This window comes from Rhinolophus sinicus, chromosome 18 (assembly GCF_057876585.1).
Source record: "Rhinolophus sinicus isolate RSI-liver-muscle chromosome 18, RSI-T2T, whole genome shotgun sequence".
NCBI classification, from domain to species: domain Eukaryota; kingdom Metazoa; phylum Chordata; class Mammalia; order Chiroptera; family Rhinolophidae; genus Rhinolophus; species Rhinolophus sinicus.
The window spans coordinates 51,547,776-51,565,931 of NC_142518.1; the positions used below are offsets into that span (position 1 = coordinate 51,547,776).

The following is an 18,156-nucleotide window of genomic DNA, read 5'->3' on the forward strand; positions in this document are numbered from 1 at the left end:
TTTACAAAACATTCAAAAAAGAATTATCATCTATTCTCCTCAAGCTATTCCAAAAAATTCAGATGGAAGGAAGGCTCCCAAACAATTTTTACGAGGCCACTATCACCTTGATCCCAAAATCAGACAAAGACACTACAAAAAAAGAAAACTACTGCCACATCCAGTGCAGGCGGGAATGCTAGGACTGAGGGGGAAGGGTGGGAGATTAAGAAAAACACAGAGACAGGAAAGTTGGGATCAGGAGGTCCACTGTACACGGATGGCAGAGCAGTGGCACAGTTTTTATTTTTCACACAGTTTTTATACTGTCTAGAACAATTGTCTATTTAAGCAAGTATTAGTAGAACATTCTGTTATGTGTATTTGCAAGCTTGTATGTCTGCGGGTGTGATTGTGCTATCTTGTTATTTCTGGGGGAGGATGCTGAGGCGAGGCGTCCCTTGGAATGACCTCACAGGCTGCAAGGACCTTGTCAGCTTACATCCTGCTCTCCACAACTAGAGGCTGATATCTCTAATGAACATAGATGCAAAAATCCTCAACAAAATATTAGCGAAGAGAATTCAGGAATACATTAAAAAGATCTCACACCATGATCAAGGGGGATTCATTCCTGGTATGAAAGGGAAGTTGCAACATCTGCAAATCAATTAATGTGATACACAACATTAACAAAATAAAAAATAAAAATTATATGATCCTATCAATATATGAAGAAAAGGCATTTGACATAATTCAGCAGCCATTTATGTTAAAAACTCTTAAGAAAGTGGGAATAGAGGGACCATATCTCAACATAATAAAGGCCATATATGATAAACCCACAGCTAACATTATACTCAATGGGGAAAAGCTAAAACCATTCCCCTTAAGATCAGGAACAAGGCAAGTTTCCCCACTTTCTCCACTTTATTTACCATAGTGCTGGAAGTTCTATCCACAGCAAGAAAAAGAAATAAAAGGCATCCAAATTGGTAAGGAGGAAATAAAATTGTCATTATATGCAGATGACATGATACTATATATAGAGAACCCTAAAGACTCCACCAAAAACTATTAGAACTGGTAAATGAATTTAGTAAAGTAGCAGGATACAAAATTAATATTCAGAAATCAGTTGCATTTGTATATAACAATAATAAAATATCAAAGATAGAAGTTAAGAAAACAATCCCATTTACAATTGTTTCAAAGACTGTGAAATACCTGGGAATAAATTTAACCAAAGAAGTAAACGATCTGAACTCAGAAAATTATAAGACAGTGAACAGAGAAATTAAAGAAGATACAAATAGATGGAAACACATACCATGTTCATGGATAGGAAGAATTAATATAGTTAAAATGTCCATACTGCCTAAGGCAATATACAGATTCAACACAATTCCTATCAAATACCGAGAACATTTTTTACAGAAATATAACGTATAATCTTAAAATTTACATGGAACCATAAAAGACCCCGGATAGCCTCCGCAATCTTGAGAAATAAGAACAAAGTGGGAGGTATAATGATACCTGGCATCAAATTATACTACAAGTTTACAGTAATCAAAACAGCATGGTACTGGCATAAAAACACACATAGATCAATGGAACAGAACAGAGAGCCCAGAAATAAATCCATGCCTATATGGTCATTTAGTCTACGACAAAGGAAGCAAGAATTTACGGTGGGGTAAAGACAGTCTATTCAATAAATGGTGCTGGGAAACTTGGACAGACACATGCAAAAAAATGAAGCTGGACCACCTCCTTACACCATATACAAAAATAAATTAAAAATGGATTAAAGACTTAAATGTAAGATCTTAAATCATAAAATTCCTAGAAAAAAAATATAGAAAGAAGCTTTACAGACATTACCCGGGTTCCTATGGTGGCAGCTGTTCCACCCCCACATGGGAATAATGAAACTAACAACACAGTCATGAACCTCTGCTTGAAGGGGAAACTGAAACTGCTGATGCAGGAATGGCTTCCCCTTCTCATATTCAAAGGCGTACACAATTTGGCAAGGGGTCTGCTCCAGTCCAAGCAGGATAATACCCATTAAGACAGATGCCAATCGGAGGACTGGATACAAATTGCCAGCTGGCAGGAATGGTATTAGTGTATGCTCTTTTTTCCACCTCAGAACTCCTTAACTAGAGAAGGACTACGCCAGCATATAGAGATGACCTTTCCAGGGTGGAAAGTCTCTTTGTCTCAATTTTCACCTCTCATAATCCAGCTTGGATAGACATACAACAAATGCTAAATACCCTCCTCACTACTGAGGAACAGCAAACTGTCTTAGAGAAAGCTAGGGAGGTAGCTAACTGCCTTCACAATGAGAACCCTCAGAATCTGATCAAAGCTGAGGCATTTCTGGCCATCCCCACAATTAACCCATGATGGAATGTTAATGATGGGATTTACCAAGGCTTGAACATAATAGGGAATGTATCCTTGCTGGGTTAATAACGGAGTGCCTAAACAAAGAAATTCCAATAAATTTCAATTGTTCAAACAGCAAGTGGAGGAAAAGCCATGTGAATTTTTAGAATGGATCTGCAAGGCCTTCTTAACTATCAAAGAAAAGCTAAACCATTTGAACTCAGAGTGCTTCAGATACTCAGAAGAAACTCCAAAAGGTTGAGGGGGCCTATGGGATGCCAACATCACAGTTAATAGAAATGACTTTCAAGGTTTTAATAATCAAGACCAGGTTTCCAAAAAGGAGAAGAAACAAGAAATAAAACAACATGCCTAAATGCTGGCCACTGCTTTGAAACCAGGAGGACTGAGGAAGATGACAAAGAAGTTCAGAGGGATACAACAGAAATTTCACACCTCCTGGAAACCCCAATCTCCCAGAAAAAAATGGAGGAAAAAAATGAACCATGTTTTAAAGAAAACAATTGCCAAGATCTGCCAAGAGACTAACTTAAAATGGGATAAGATATTACCTATTTCCCTCCTTAGGATCAGAATAGCCCCTAGAAGCAGGACCCAATTGAGTCCTTATAAACTGTTATACAGAAAGCCCTTATTATGTCTTAAAGAAAATCTTAAAGGTGCTCATGATTTATAGATTAAAGAATTAGACACTACCGTGTTTCCCCGAAAATAAGACCTAGACAGACAATCAGCTCTAATGTGTCTTTTGGAGCAAAAATTAATATAAGACCTGGTCTTATTTCTTATTTTACTATAATATAAGACCCAGTCTTTAATATAATATAATATAATATAATATAATATAATATAATATAATATAATATAATATAATATAATATAATATAATATAATTTTATAATATAATATAATGTAATGTAATACCAGATCTTATATTAATTTTTGCTTCAAAAGACACATTAGAGCTGATTGTCTGGCTAGGTCTTATTTTCGGGGAAACACAGTATAAGGTATGTACAGTCTTTGGGTTTGACCTTAACTGCTATTCATAAGTTTGCCTCCAACAGGATAAAATAAATACCCTATGGATGTTCCGTTACACCATTTTAATCCTGGAGATTGGGTGTCCTTAAAATTTTGGAAAAATAAACATCCTGACGATCAACTTGAACCTAGTTGGGGAGGGCCTTATCAGATTTTACTAACCACTCATTCTTCTGTCAAATTAGAAGGAGTTAAGCTGTGGATTCATCATTCTCAAATCAAGCCTGTTGTGGACTTTCCTGCTACAACATGATTAAGAACTACTTCCTAACCATCAGTGTAACTCCTGGAAGCCCATCTCAGATTGCAGGGTACTCTTCAGAAGACAAGAGCCAACCAAGCTTCTTCATCAAGATAAAGGGCCCACTTAACTAGGATTCATAATGAGTACTCACCCTCTAATTTTTAACTGTCTCTTCTTCCAAACCTTGTTTGTTGCAGGCAATACCTTCTTATCCTGGGCTGCCACCTATGCTGATGTACACAACCAATCAGGCTACTGGCTCTGCAGGCTGCTCCCTCTGTCCAGCGCAGAGAAAATGCCATCAATTATTCATTCCTTCAACTTTTCAGATTGGGAACGTTGGCTCAACAAGTCACCACAGTAAGTTGGGACCTCTTTCCCCATCCTCCCATCCTGAGGAATACACATTTGACTACTGTAAAACAAAGAAACATATTTTTGACCTAATTCAGAAATGAACTAATGCCTCTTTATTTCCTTTAGTTTTCATATCTGGGATGGATTTGGATGGCTCTGTGAAGAACATGGGCTTTTAAGTATCATGCCTCCTTTTTACATAGAATGGACCAATCAATCTGGCCTTGGTTTTCCATGAGTCGGATGGGTCTCCCCAAACATTTGTCATTACATACATAAGAACATGGACACTGGTTAGACTGGAAGAGAGAACACATCTCTCTTCCACAGCATACTTGGTACCAAAAGAGATCATATGGGTTTGTGGGTCCAACCTATGGCCTTATCTCCCTTATAGATGAATAGGTCATTATATATTAGGATTTCCATCCTTCCTAGAAGAATCTATAAAACCCTCCCTGAAAGACCCCATAACTTTCTGGCTTTCAAATCTCGATGGTCAAGAAGCATGGCATGGTGGGAATGGCCAGTCTCCATTCTGTCTCCCCAATACACTGGGATCCTGTAAAGCTAGAAATCCAGGCACTGGCTAAAGTTACTGCAACTGCACTCAATGACTCAAGGCAAAGCATATTTCTCTTAAATCAGGATATGGCACAAATGCAGAAATTAGTTCTCCAAAATCATACGGCCCTTGACATCTTAACATCCATGCAAGAGGGAATATGTGCACTAATAAGACAGGAATGCTGTACCTATATCCCAAAGATGCTAATATCTCAGATTTGTTAGATAATATGAACACTGCCATAAACAAGGTAAACGACATTTCTTACATGGATACTTTTACCCAATGGCTGTCTCCGTTTCCTGGTCACCGGGAAACAACTATAATACTTTTTATCTTAGGTGCGGTAGCAACTCTGGTCAGAGGTTGTTGTATCTTTAATTGCTGCTTCAGGGCAGCTAAGAATAGCAACCGGATGTTTATAGACACCAAGAATCTAAAACCAGGGATCCAAGAACATTTCCAACTTCATATCAAAAGGTTTTCTTCTCAACCCAGACATCACCCATTTCCAGTAGGAAGCATCCAGAGGAGTCATCGCACCTGTTCCCCCAAAATTGAGGAATTATCCAAAAAAATAAAAAATAAAGGGGGTGGGGGAGGAATGGTAACCACACATGAACTTCATTTCCTTTTCTTTTTTTTTTCTGTCTGTCCTAAATTGTTTATTAGGTAAGGATTTTACAAACACTACTCATATTAGTGGTTTAACGGTGGAGCAGGAGAGTACTGCACCTTCTCAGCTGCATGGCGAGAACCACCAATAGTATGGTGGAATTTGTGGCCCTTTCCAAGGCCATGGATCTTGCAGCCTGTAGATGTCATCTCTGACATCTCCCTGTGCTTGTGGACTGGTTGGGTGATCGACTGGGTGTTAGGATTCCGTTTGATAGCTTTATGAAATGGATCAATGAGGATAACCTCAAAGAATTTGTACGCGGAATCTTCACCAACCCAGTAAGAATTCAAGACTCTCAGACCCCCACATTGGTGTCCAGCTCACTCCTCGGCAACAGACTGAAGGCTTCAAGCAAACTTTAGCTGGTTAACACTATGATGGACAGGCTTGCCATAGGTTGCACCCTTAGGAACTGGGTGTTTGTGGCCACCACAGCGTACATGAATCCGAGGTATAATACAACCTTGTTTGGCCTGTATCCCAGCCTGCACACTTTATCGGGCTGGGTGGGGTGGGGGGCCCTGTTGAGCACAGAGAGTTAGCAGTACTGCCAGCAGTGCACCCTGAGAATAAGCCTCATTACATTGGACTGCTTCTACCTCCATAGCTCCCAGATGTACTTGTAAGTGCCTGTCTTTGCTTACCTGATAGCTGTAGCCAAATGGAAAGGCTGAACTTCATTTATTTAGCATTTATTCTGCTTTAATCCAAGTCAGCTTTGTTTAGCCTGATAGAACTATGACTTACCTGCATTCTTTCCCCTAGATCTTTGTACCTGTACATATACTGTATGTCTGCTCCTTTTAGTCATTTAACCCTTAGGACATTAGGTTCTGGTCAGTGTCAAACTCACTTAAGAATAAAGCTTCAGGTCTATCAACCATGACGAAGATACAATAACCAAACCTCAAACTAGAATAAAGTTTTAGTCAAAGATAACACCTATGTTTCGGCTCTGGACTCAAGAAAGCAGAACAGCCCCATGGACCGGACCACATCCCCTAGAAACCAGACTGTACAATGAATGCCATGACTGACATCAGGACCTGAAGCCATGATCAACTGCTCCCTGCCTTAGCCCTGACCAATCAGTAGAGCATATGACCCCAACTTCCATAGTAACCACGATTAATGATTTTTCCTTTATATAACCCGGCTACTAGAGGCCATCGGGGAGCCAGCGTTTCGGGAGCACCAGCTCACCTGTGTCTCTGGACTAGGTGCCAATGCCTTAAACAAAACTTTACCTCCTTTGTTGCAAACTCCTGGTCGTGCCTTTTGTGGCTTGGACGTGCACAGGCAAGTGGACCCTTCGAGTCTAGCATACCCTGCTTTTTCTCTTGTCCTTCTATGATCCATTCAGCACATGATTCCCCTAAGAGACATTTTATAAATGCAAATCAGATATAACTTCTTTGCTTAAAACACTCCAATAGTTTCCTATTGAACTAGGAATAAAATTGAGCCTCCCATTCCTCACCCCCAACTGTACACTTTTGAATGTAGCTTTTCTATTACAGTATCAACTTAGATAGTGTTTTGATCTGCAGTTGTGACAACTGCTTAACATTGAGACTGATGCTTTTTAGAATCCTCCAGACTGGATCACATTTTCATCTATGATTTCTATAGTATTAGTGACTCCTAAATTTATATGTATAGCCCCAGGCCCTCTTCTGGTTTCCAGCCTCATATATTTGTGGATGGAAAAGAGGTTCTATGGAAAATAACCTCAAGGGGTGATCTGATCATAAATTCCTAACTGGGCAGATCATGGTGGGTAGTAAAAACCGCAAGCATATTAACTTCTTTAGTAAAAGGTTTATCTTTGCCTTAAGTAAACTCTGTCCATTGTTTCTGTGCATCTAGGTTAACACCTTTGAAATAAACTGTAACCACCTTAAAGAGAGCACATAATCTTGTTAACTATCCTGTAATCTAATCCCTGCCTTTTTTCTCCACCTCCATGTAATTTTTCTTATGTTCTCTCATTAATTTCAAACACATAAAAGAAGCTGCAAAACTGTTATTCTCTGGAGCATTTGAGATCTTGCTTCCCAGCATGTTTTCAGTTTGGCTCAGATAAACTCTTATAAAAATTCTCTACAGGTTTGGATGTTTCTTACATCAACATATTCAACTGCCAGTTTGGCATGTCTACTTGATGTCTAATAAGCATCTCAAATTAAAACATTTAAAATAGAACTCTTTCTAGTCTCCCACCTCCCTCAATAAAAGAATTTATGCTTCCCATCTCTGTAAATTCTTCTATCTTCAATAAAATTGCTCAGGGTACAAACTTCAGTCATTTTTGGTTCCTCTTTTGTTCACAGTCCACATACAATCCATCATTAAGTCTTGTCAGTAATATCTGTGAAATATATTTTGAAAGTATCCACTTTCCTTTATCTCCATTTCCTACCCTGGCCTAAGTCACCATCTTCTCTAGATTAGTGCGCTATTCCTTTAACTGGTTTCCCAGCTTCCACTCTTGCCCCTTAAAAGCCACTCTTTTCAGCTCAGCTCAAGGTGTCGTGTTCAATTTTAGTTGCAGGGGGCGCTGCCCACCATCCCTTGAGGGAATCGAGGAATTGAACCAGCAGCCTTGTGGTTGAGAGCCCACTGGCCCATGTGGGAATCGAACTGGCAGCCTTCGGAGTTAGAAACATGGAGCTCTAACCACCTGAGCCACCGGGCCGGCCCTTAAAACCCACTGTTGACACAATAGCCAAATCCTAACTGTTTTAAAAATGTAAATTAGATTATTCCCTAGTCACTGTAAATTATCCAATGGCTTGTCATTGTACTGATAATAAAATGCAAATTACTTACTATGGCTCCCAAAAGCATAAGTGGTATATCTCCCTCGCTGCTTCTCTAATGCTGTAGCCACATTTACCAAACTTGTTCTCATCTTAGTTTTTGTTTGTTTGTTTGCATTTGCAGTGTATTCAGCCTAGATCTTTTCATGCCTGCCTCCCGTCTCATTATTCAGGTCTCAGCTCAAATGTCCCCTTGATCCTCATATGTAAAATAGTCTCCCTAACCCTACCCCCATTCTCATCCTTAGTCATTCTCTATCACGTTACTCTGTTTCGTTTCTTTGATTTACTTGAAACTACCTGAAATGATCTTATTTACTGTTTAGTGTCTTTCATCTTTAGCTAAAGTTACAAATTGCACAAGAAGAATTTTGGCTATTTGGTTCACTGCAGTATCACCAAGAACTGGAATAGTGCATGACACAGAGTAGTCACTCAACAAATACTTATTGACTGAACAAATAAATGAATGATGATCTAGATTGAAATGCTCTCCGTCGCATTCCTGGAACTTGGTGATCTGGTCTGTGTTCTTTCCCAAAGGCTGCGAGTCATTTTGCCCTGGTTCTTCCCTAGTCTCCACCTTGGACCAGTCTCAGCTCCCATCAGTCTTAACACATTCCCTCCTCACTACTGAGAACTACTGACAGGCTTAATGATCAAGGCTGAGAATTTTAATAGTCTTTTTATGGGTTTTGGTAAATGGCTTCAATTAACTCAAACAAATGATGCAATTATGATCAGAACTATACATAACACAAGTCTGGTGGAAGTCCCTGTCCTCAAACATAAGATCCAATGAAAGAAGTGTTTTATTGTGGAGATATATATATATATATATATATATATATATATATATATATATATATATATATATAGTTTTTCAGCAAAAATGGTTTCTACTTTTAATAAAGGATTGACACTCAAGAAAACTAGGGATGTTATTGAAGAATGATAGACGGTAAGATTGCTGTGTTACTAGAACCAAAGGTTTCTAGTTACTAGAAGCTATTGCAGACACAACTGTCTCAGGAGAATCACTAGCAACCATTTTGTTTGCCATCCTTGTGCTCTCAGAAAGAGACCAAAACAGAAAAGCTCTGTGTTTGGTTAAAGGTCATAAACACTTCCAATTAAGAGAGACATATATGGGGCTCCCACCTACCCACAAGCATAGTTTCCATTCAACTATCTCCACTTTAACAACTACCCATCTTAATGGCTTTGAAAGCACTAAAATCTAGGCAGCAATCTTAATCATGTGCTGAAATAAAAACTTCTCTTTTATAGAGGTGACACAGTCAATTGATTACTTAATGAAAACATACTAAATAGTGTCATACTGAAATATTGAGGCTATTTCTCACCTAAAGATTGAACAGAATCTAATATTATTAGCAGGGAAGAATAATTAGGAAATTCATGACATCCGTTGTAATTTGTAAAAAAAAAAAAAAAAAAGAAATGTTAGCTTAAAACTGTCCAGGATTGGAAATGCTCTTTAGCCTATTCAGGGCCACTAACAGAGAAATAAATACCAACAGTATTAACTATATGTTTATTTTTAACATCATGTAGTAAAATTGACTTTTTTCATTTGGTGTACAGTCTATGAATTTAACACATGTATATATTTGTGCAACCACCACAACAATCAGTTGCAAAACTGTTCCACCACTCCCCAAAACTCCATTGTGTTAACTTTTTATAGTCACACCCTCCCCCTACTCCCAACATCTGGCAACCATTAATCTGTTTTCTGTTCCTATAGTTTTATCTTTTCAACAATGTCATGTATCTAGAATCATACAGCATGTAAACTTTGGAGACTGGATTCTTACATTCAACATATCCTCCATATTTATCTCAGTCATTCTTTCCTTTTTATTGTTGAGGAGTATTTCATTGTATTAATGGAAAACAGTTTGTATATCTATTTATCCATTGCAGTATATCATGATTCTTTCCGGTTTGGGGCAATTATAAATATAACTTCTATAAACATTCTTGTATAGTTATTTGTGCAAACATAGATTTCATCTCTCTAGAGCAAATACCCAGGAGTTTTTGGATTTAGGTCCGCCATTTTATTATTTACTTTCTGTTTGTGCCATCCATCTTTCTTTCCTCTGTTTCACCTCTTCTGCCTGCTTTTAGATTATTTTAATATTGTTTAGTTTTCCATTTTATTTTATGTATCATGATTTTGACTATATATATTTTTATATAACTTTTTTAGTAGCTGCTTCAGGGATTACAAAATATATATGCATCTATTTCACATTATTTCTAGAATCAATATTTTACTACTTAATGTGGAATATAGAAACCTTACCATCATACAGGTCTATGATAATTTCCACTTCATGTTGTAGTTCATATATATATATATTACATCCGCATATATTAACAACCCCATCAGATAATACTATACTTCTTGCTTTCAACAATCAAATACATTTTTAAAAACTCAAGAGAAGAATTGTCTATTACATTTACCTATAGTTTTACTCTTTCCATTTTTCTTTCTTTCTTCCTGATGTTTGAAGTTTCCTTGTATTATTTCCTTTCTGTTTCAAGAACTTCCTTTAGCCATTCTTTTAGAAAATTTCTGCTGGCTATGAATTCCTTTAGTGTTCCTTCATTTGAGAATGTCTTTATTTCACCTTCATTTCTGAATGATATTTAAGTTGGATGTAGAATACTGGGTTGGCAATTCTTTCCTTTTAGCACTTGAAAAGATTTCTACCACTTCTTTCTGACCTATATAGTTTCTAATGAAAAATCCGTAGTCATTTGAATTATTTCTCCCCTGTAATGTGTCATTTCTGGCTGCTTTCTAATTCTCAACAGTTTGATTATGATGTGCCTGGACATAGATTTCTTTGGTTTTTATCTTGTTTGGCATTTGTTCAGTTTCTTGAATCTGTGGGTTAATGTCTTTCATCAAACTTGGTAAGTTGTCAGCCATTATTTTTTCAACTATTTTTCAGCATCACATTCTTTCTCTTCTATTTCTGGACTCCAATCACATGAACATTAGCTCCTCTTTTGTTACACAGGTCCGTGAGGCTTGGCTAAATTTTTTTCCTCTTTTTTTTCCTTCTGTTGCTCATATTGGGTAACTTCATTTGATCTATCTTTAAAATCACTAACTCTTTGTTATCTCCATTCTGCTATTGAGTCCATCCAGTGAGATATTCTTTGTTTGTTTGTTTGTTTTAGTTATAGCATTTTTTGTTATGAAGTTTCCCTTTGGTTTTTCTTTATGCTTTATATTATTTTGCTGATTCTTTCTGTTTTATATTGGTTCAAACATATTTATGATTTCATGTTTGAGTATTATAATAATAGCTGTTTTGAATACATTGTCAGAGAATTCTAAAATCTGTGTTTCCTTGTCATTGGCATCTGTTAATTGTTTTTCCACATGTGAGTTGAAATTTTTGTGGTTATTCATATGTTGAGCAATTTTGGTTTATATTTTTGGCATCTTAAATAACATGAGACTTTGACTTTTTTTAATATCCTATTGAATATATTCATAATTTTGCTTTAGCAGCACTTGACCAGATTAAGTCAAATGAATGGAGAAAAAGGAGAGAAAACCCCCCGAAGGATTTTTCCCACTTCCTCTGAACTTTAGGAGTTCCCTCTTCTTCTTGAGTCAGAACTAGTGGGTTTATCCTGGATATCTCTCTCTCTCTCTCTCTCTCTCTCTCTCTCTCTCTCTCTCTCTCTCTCTCTCTCTCTTTCTTCTCTCTCTCAATGCTCACTGCCATTTTGGGCAGCACTGAATTCAGGCTATGAAGTACTGGAGGAAAACAATGGTAAACTCATTATTGGTTCAGTTATACTTCAAATTCAGGTGTTCTTTCCTGATAAGCCTGCTGATATTTACTGTTCAGAGACCTCAAATAGCTACACCATGCATTATGTGCAGATTTTATTGTTGCATCTATAGGAGAAAATGGTTCCTGTGTGTTTACTTCATCTTACATAGAATTTGATTCCTAACTATTTTTTTTAAGAGACAAATGTGAATCATTGTGGTGTAATGACAATATACAGGGATTTAGATTCAGAATATCTGGGCTTTGTCTTATGATTTGGGTGATCTTGGTAAAATAGCAACCACCATATGTCTTGTGTTTTCAGATGCAAATGGACATAATAAAAGTATTTACCTCAGAGTATTGTTGAGAAATTAAAGGAGATAAATGATAGAAGTAGAGGCTACATTAAGGGCCATAAGGTTGACAGATTAAGAGACAGAAAAAAATGAAAGAGAAATAATTGTAAGAAACAATGGGGAGGTAAAAGCTACAATTACAAAACATTTCCTTTACATCTTCTGCCAAACACACACACACACACCCACACACACACACTCACAAACACACATAGTGCAATACAGTACATGTATAGACACAAAGAGAATAAAAGAGTGATATGGAATAAAAACTGAATATTTCTGTCTTGCACTCTTGAAATATAACAGCCAAGATATCTTACTGAATTACTTTGTAACATAGGCATTTAAAAGGCTACTGTCTTTGGGTTAAGTAAATGTTTCTCATCCTCACTCCATTTCTGAATGTAGTTGAAATCTCATGAACCTTCCATGCTAGAACGTAAACTCGAAGAAGACATAAAGTTTTGTTTGCTTTGTTCACTGATTTATCCCAAGTACCTGGGATATTGCCTGACACTTGTTTGGTTCTCTGTAAAATATTTCTTGAATGCATAAATAATTCAGGTTCTCTTAATTTAGATATTTTTACAATTGGGAAATAACCTTCAATTAAGTTTAGTTTCTTGATGTTTATGGAGGAAATCTTTTGCTATGCAAATTAATAATGTGAATAAATTTTTGAAAATGTTTAAGCTAACCTCAGAGAACAAAGTGATATTTAAAAGCTCAAACTACATTTCAAACATTTACTATGATAACTTAAAACTCCCTTTTAAAAATCTATGCACTAAATCAAATCCTATATGAAGTGCTTTATAATTTGTATCTTTATTTAATGGCTATAAAATTGCAAGTCATAAAACTGCATTTCTTTTAAAATGATTTACAATCTTTTTACATCTTCAGATTCATATGTCCAACTAGTCCAGAGAAGAGCCTATTTTTAACAAAATTTTAGTTACAGTTGACATTCAGTATTATTTTATATTAGTTTCGGGTGTATAGCATAGTGGTTAGACATCTATATAATTTATGAAGTTATCCCTCTGATTGGTCTAGAACTCACCTGGCACTCTACACAGTTATAGTATTATTGACTATATTCCCTATGTTAATAAACAAAAGATTGTTTATTATCTTTTGAAAGAATAACATTGTCTGAGCTTCAGTGATAGTGGCAAAATATGGCATAGTCTAATGTTTCTGTGAATATGCAAATATATAATTTATTGATAATATGAATAATTTAATATTCTATGTACTCAAAAACTACTGAAAGCACTTAATAATACTTAGAACATTTACCTTGTGAAATTTACAATAGTCTTCCCTTATCCATGGTTTTGCTTTCCGTGGTTCAGTTACTCATGAACAACTGCAGTCCAAAAATATTAAATGGAAAATTCCATAAATAAGCAACTCATAAGTTTTTAATTGCTTGCTATTCTGAGTAATGTGATGAAATCCCATGCTGTCCTGCTCCATCCCTCCTGAGATGTGAATAATCCCTTTATTCAGTGTATCTAATCTATATGCTACCCACCTGTCACTCACTTAGTAGCCATTTCAGTTATCAGATCTACTATCATGGTATTGCAGTGCTTGTGTTCAAGTAATTCTTATTTTGCTTAATAATGGCCCCAAAGCGCAAGACTAGTGGTGCTGGCAACTCAGATATGCCAAAGGGAACAATAAAGTGCTTCCTTTAAGTGAAAATATGAGTACAGTACAATAAGATATTTTGAGAGAGAGAGAGAGAGAGAGAGAGAGAGAGAGAGAGAGAGAGAGAGAGAGAGAGAACCACATTTAAGTAACTTTTATTACAGAGTATTGTTATAATTATTCTATTTTATCATTATTGTTGTTAATCTCTTACTGTACCTAATTTATAAGTTAAACTTTATCATAGATATGTATATATAGGAAAAAACATAATATATGTAGGGTTTGGTACTATCCACAACTTCAGGCATCCACTGGCGATCTTGGAACACATTCCCCATGAATAAGGGATGACTACCATAATTTTATGCTGCTTTGTATAGTTGTTAATAAGTTATTTTAAAATGTGTCAATCTTTTCTGTCTAAGCAAATTGTTAAATTTCTTTACAAAATGTATCCAGTCATTGTTACCTCTTGAATCTTCCACAAGACCTCTTCCAATGCTTGGCTCAAAGTAGGCTTCCAATTAAATATATATTCACTGATTGAACCAATCAACAGATATTTATTGAGGGTCTTCAACTTTATGCCAGGAATATTTCTAGGTATTGGATTAAAATTAGAGATTAGAGCCCTGCAAAAATGTGAATAGTGCACTAATGGACATTTACACAAAACACAGACTTACACTGTATTAGTAAAATGAAAGTAAATTCTAATTCCACCTAGACCAAAAGAAAATAGAAGATTCTAGTTTCTCACTACTCTAATAAGGGTAGAACATATTCAGAAAGCAAGAAGGGAAGGTGGACATCATTATAGGAATTTTCAGTTTGGCATGGAATTGGGCCTGCCTTGTCAAATTGGTCCAGTCAAGAGAAAAACAGCAATCCTTCTGGTAGATCCCAGTAAGTATGAGGTGTGATTAAAAATATATATATACAGCAAATGTTTAAATACAAAAAAATAATAACAGTAAAAGACACATTGCCATTAATCCCCTTCAAAATACTCTCTGTCTCTTCAAACATGCTTATCCCACCGTTCTTGCCACTTTCTGAAGCAGTTCTGGAAGTCCTCTTTTGTGAATGTCTTTAGTTGCACTGTTATGGTTGCCTCAATGTCCTGAATCAATTCAAAACGTTTCCTTTCATGATCATTTTGACTTGGAGGAAGAGCCAGAAGTCATATGGTGCCAGATCTAGTAAATAAGGTGGATGAGGACACACCATAATGTTTTTATTTTACAGAAATTGCTGTATCAGGAGCGATGTGTGATACAGAGCATTGTCATGATGGTGGATGAAATAGAGACACTCACAAAAGAGGAGTTCTGGAACTGTTTCTGAAAGTGGCAAGAATAATGGGAAGAGTATGTTTCACGTGAGGGGAAGTATTTTGAGGGGGAGTAATGGCAATGTGTTTTTGCTGTAATAATTTTTCTTTTAATTTAAACATTCACCATATCTTTTTATCACATTTCATATATCCACAAAAACATAGACACAGGCATCCAGAGAGAAAGTGAGGCACAGTGTCTTTTTTCTCTCAGGCTGAGTATAGTCATAAATTTCATATGGACAGGGTATGCAAAATTGTTTTAACAGTCCTTTTATATTTTGTTGCTAAGAGTAAATCATACTCCTACATTTCAGAAACAGCATTTGCACTTAAGTTTAGATCACTGTCTCCTAATAAAGTAGATTCGACCAGATTTTAAGACCCATGGTGTTAAACTAATTTAGGTGACAATATAATAACCAAAAGGAAAAAGGCTTAATAAAAGAGTAATAAAGGAAAGATGTGGCCAGGTCCTACAGGGGATTATTCCATGGACCAGTAACATATTTGAATGAATTTATTATTGATCTTTCCTGCTAACAGCATTGATGACTATTCCTTCCTTAGCCATATTTTACAGGATATAAAGTATTATCAAGCTTCTCAGTGATAGTATTCAAAGTATTCATTCAACTAAGAGCTAACATAGAGATTCTTTTCTAGTAACTTAACTCTACATCTTAATTATTTTCAGTCTGTTTAGTTTGATATATTTGGAGCCACAGGAATTACCCAAATTATTCAAAAATAACTTTTAACCCACTAATAAATTAATAATTTAGCAGATCAATCAACCTTCAATTTGAAATGTGATCACATATTAAGTGGGTACTTTGGTGTCCGTTAGTTATTCATACTTTAGCTGCCTTTCCACTGTGGTTGTCTTGTTAGCGACCAGAATCCATTATGATTTGAGAATCTATATTCATGCTAAATGGGTTCAAAGTTTGGCCTTACAATCTTTTAATTTTGTAAATTGCAAAAGTTTCTGAAGCTTGCTAAGAACATACATAAAAAGTTCAGAAAAATAACTGTTTCATAGTAAACCATCAGTGAATACTAGTCACTTTCTCTCATTCCCCACTGCTTTCTGCTGGAAAAATTCCTCTTTTAAGATCAACTTCAAATGTAATCTTTGTAAAGCTTTCCCTAAGACTACCAGGTAGACTTGGCGCTCTCATTGCCCTTTGTGGATGATTAAACTTTAACAATTCTTATGATACTGCAGTTTAATTATTCATTTGCATATCTGTTTCATCATTTGACTGTAAGCTTTTAGCAAAATGTCTAACAAGTTAGTCATCTTTCTTTGGACTTATGGACCTAACATGTATCTCAGTTATCCGTTAACACATGATATGGCAATTTGTTGTTTACATATCTTGACCCTACTAAAATGTGACCTGTGTCTTCAGTGACCAGATCAGCACTTGGCACACAATAGATGCTTAATAAATTCCTGTTGAATGCATAAAGGAACTTTGTGTAAGAATCAAGTAGGGTGAGATGAGGGTGTAGTACTAGTGAGGGTACTAGGCATTTTATAAGGTTTAAGAATTGCCATTTCTGCTTCTGGTCAAGGTGGTAGAGTTGGTAAGCACTGTGCTTGCCTCCTCTCATGAACACATTAAAATTACAACTAAATTACAAAACAAGCATTGAGAATTGCCTGAAGTCTAGCTGAACTGAAGTCCTATAACTAAGGATTTACAGAAGAAGCCACACTGGGACTGGTAGGAGGGGTGGAGCCACAGGACGGGCTAGTCCCACACCCACATGTGGCAGTTAAATATCAGGAGGGATGTAGGTCCCCCTGAGGAGCAAGTGGTCCCATGCTCATACAATGCTAACCATCTCAGGGTTCCAGTGTTGGAAGGAGAAGTCCCCATAACATCTGGCTGTGAAAACCAGTGGAGATTGTGGCTGAATGAGATGGAAGGTGGCTGGAGTGCCAGGCAATCCACTTAAAGGGCCAGTGCACAGACTTATGCACTGATGGACTCTCTCACTCTGAGCTCCAGTGTTGGGGCAGCAGCTTAAAAGGGCACCAGGGACATACAGGGAGGAACCAAATTGTCTGGCTTTAGGGTGGGGGTTGGAGGGGAATCTTCCTCTCATACAGATGTGCTGAAAAAAGCCATTGTTCTTTTGTTGAGCCCAACCTCAACCTAGTATGCAGACACAGGCAGGCACCATAACTGAGTTTTCATCAACCTGGCTAACACCACTAACTTTGCCCTGGTGAATCCCTGAGAACCCACTCCACTCAACTTACAGGTCCACCCAAGCCACTTTCAGTGGCTTTTCCATGCAAATGGCCTCTCTTGCCTCCTGCTGTGCGCTTTCCCAAAAAGCAGCATCTGGACTTGGTGTGCCCTGTACCACTTGATAAACAGCCCTAAGCCTTGCACTAGTGGCAGCCAGCCACATTTTGCAGCATAGCCCCTTCTAGGCACCTCCAAGCTGAGCACAAGTGGCAACCATCTGCAGATCACTTTATAGCTCATACCAAGGGGCCCTGGGTGGGGCACAGCAGTGGTTGACCTTGCCCTTCACCTAAGCACCTCCCAAGAGGCTTCAGAACATACACATCTGGTGGCCAGATTCAGACCACATCATAGCACCACACAACCACCTCCACAAGTGATGAAGCCAAAGGATAGACTCATCAGGCAACATAGCCCTGCTAAAGTGAATGCTGATCCATAGGGTCAGCTCCTGCACTACTCTCCACTGTAGCCACGGCCAGTACTCACAATTAATCAGCCCAAAGACCAATCACTCCCACTGATACACAAGCAGCAACTAAGGCTAAATTACAAGAGGAGGACATACACAATCCA

At 37.1% G+C, this 18,156-nt stretch overlaps 1 pseudogene; it reads right to left on the minus strand.

Moving 5' to 3' along the window:
• Positions 1-5,312: 5,312 nt before the first annotated feature.
• LOC109437906 (large ribosomal subunit protein eL15-like) overlaps positions 5,313-18,156 on the minus strand; it is a 30,333-nt pseudogene continuing 17,489 nt past the window's right edge.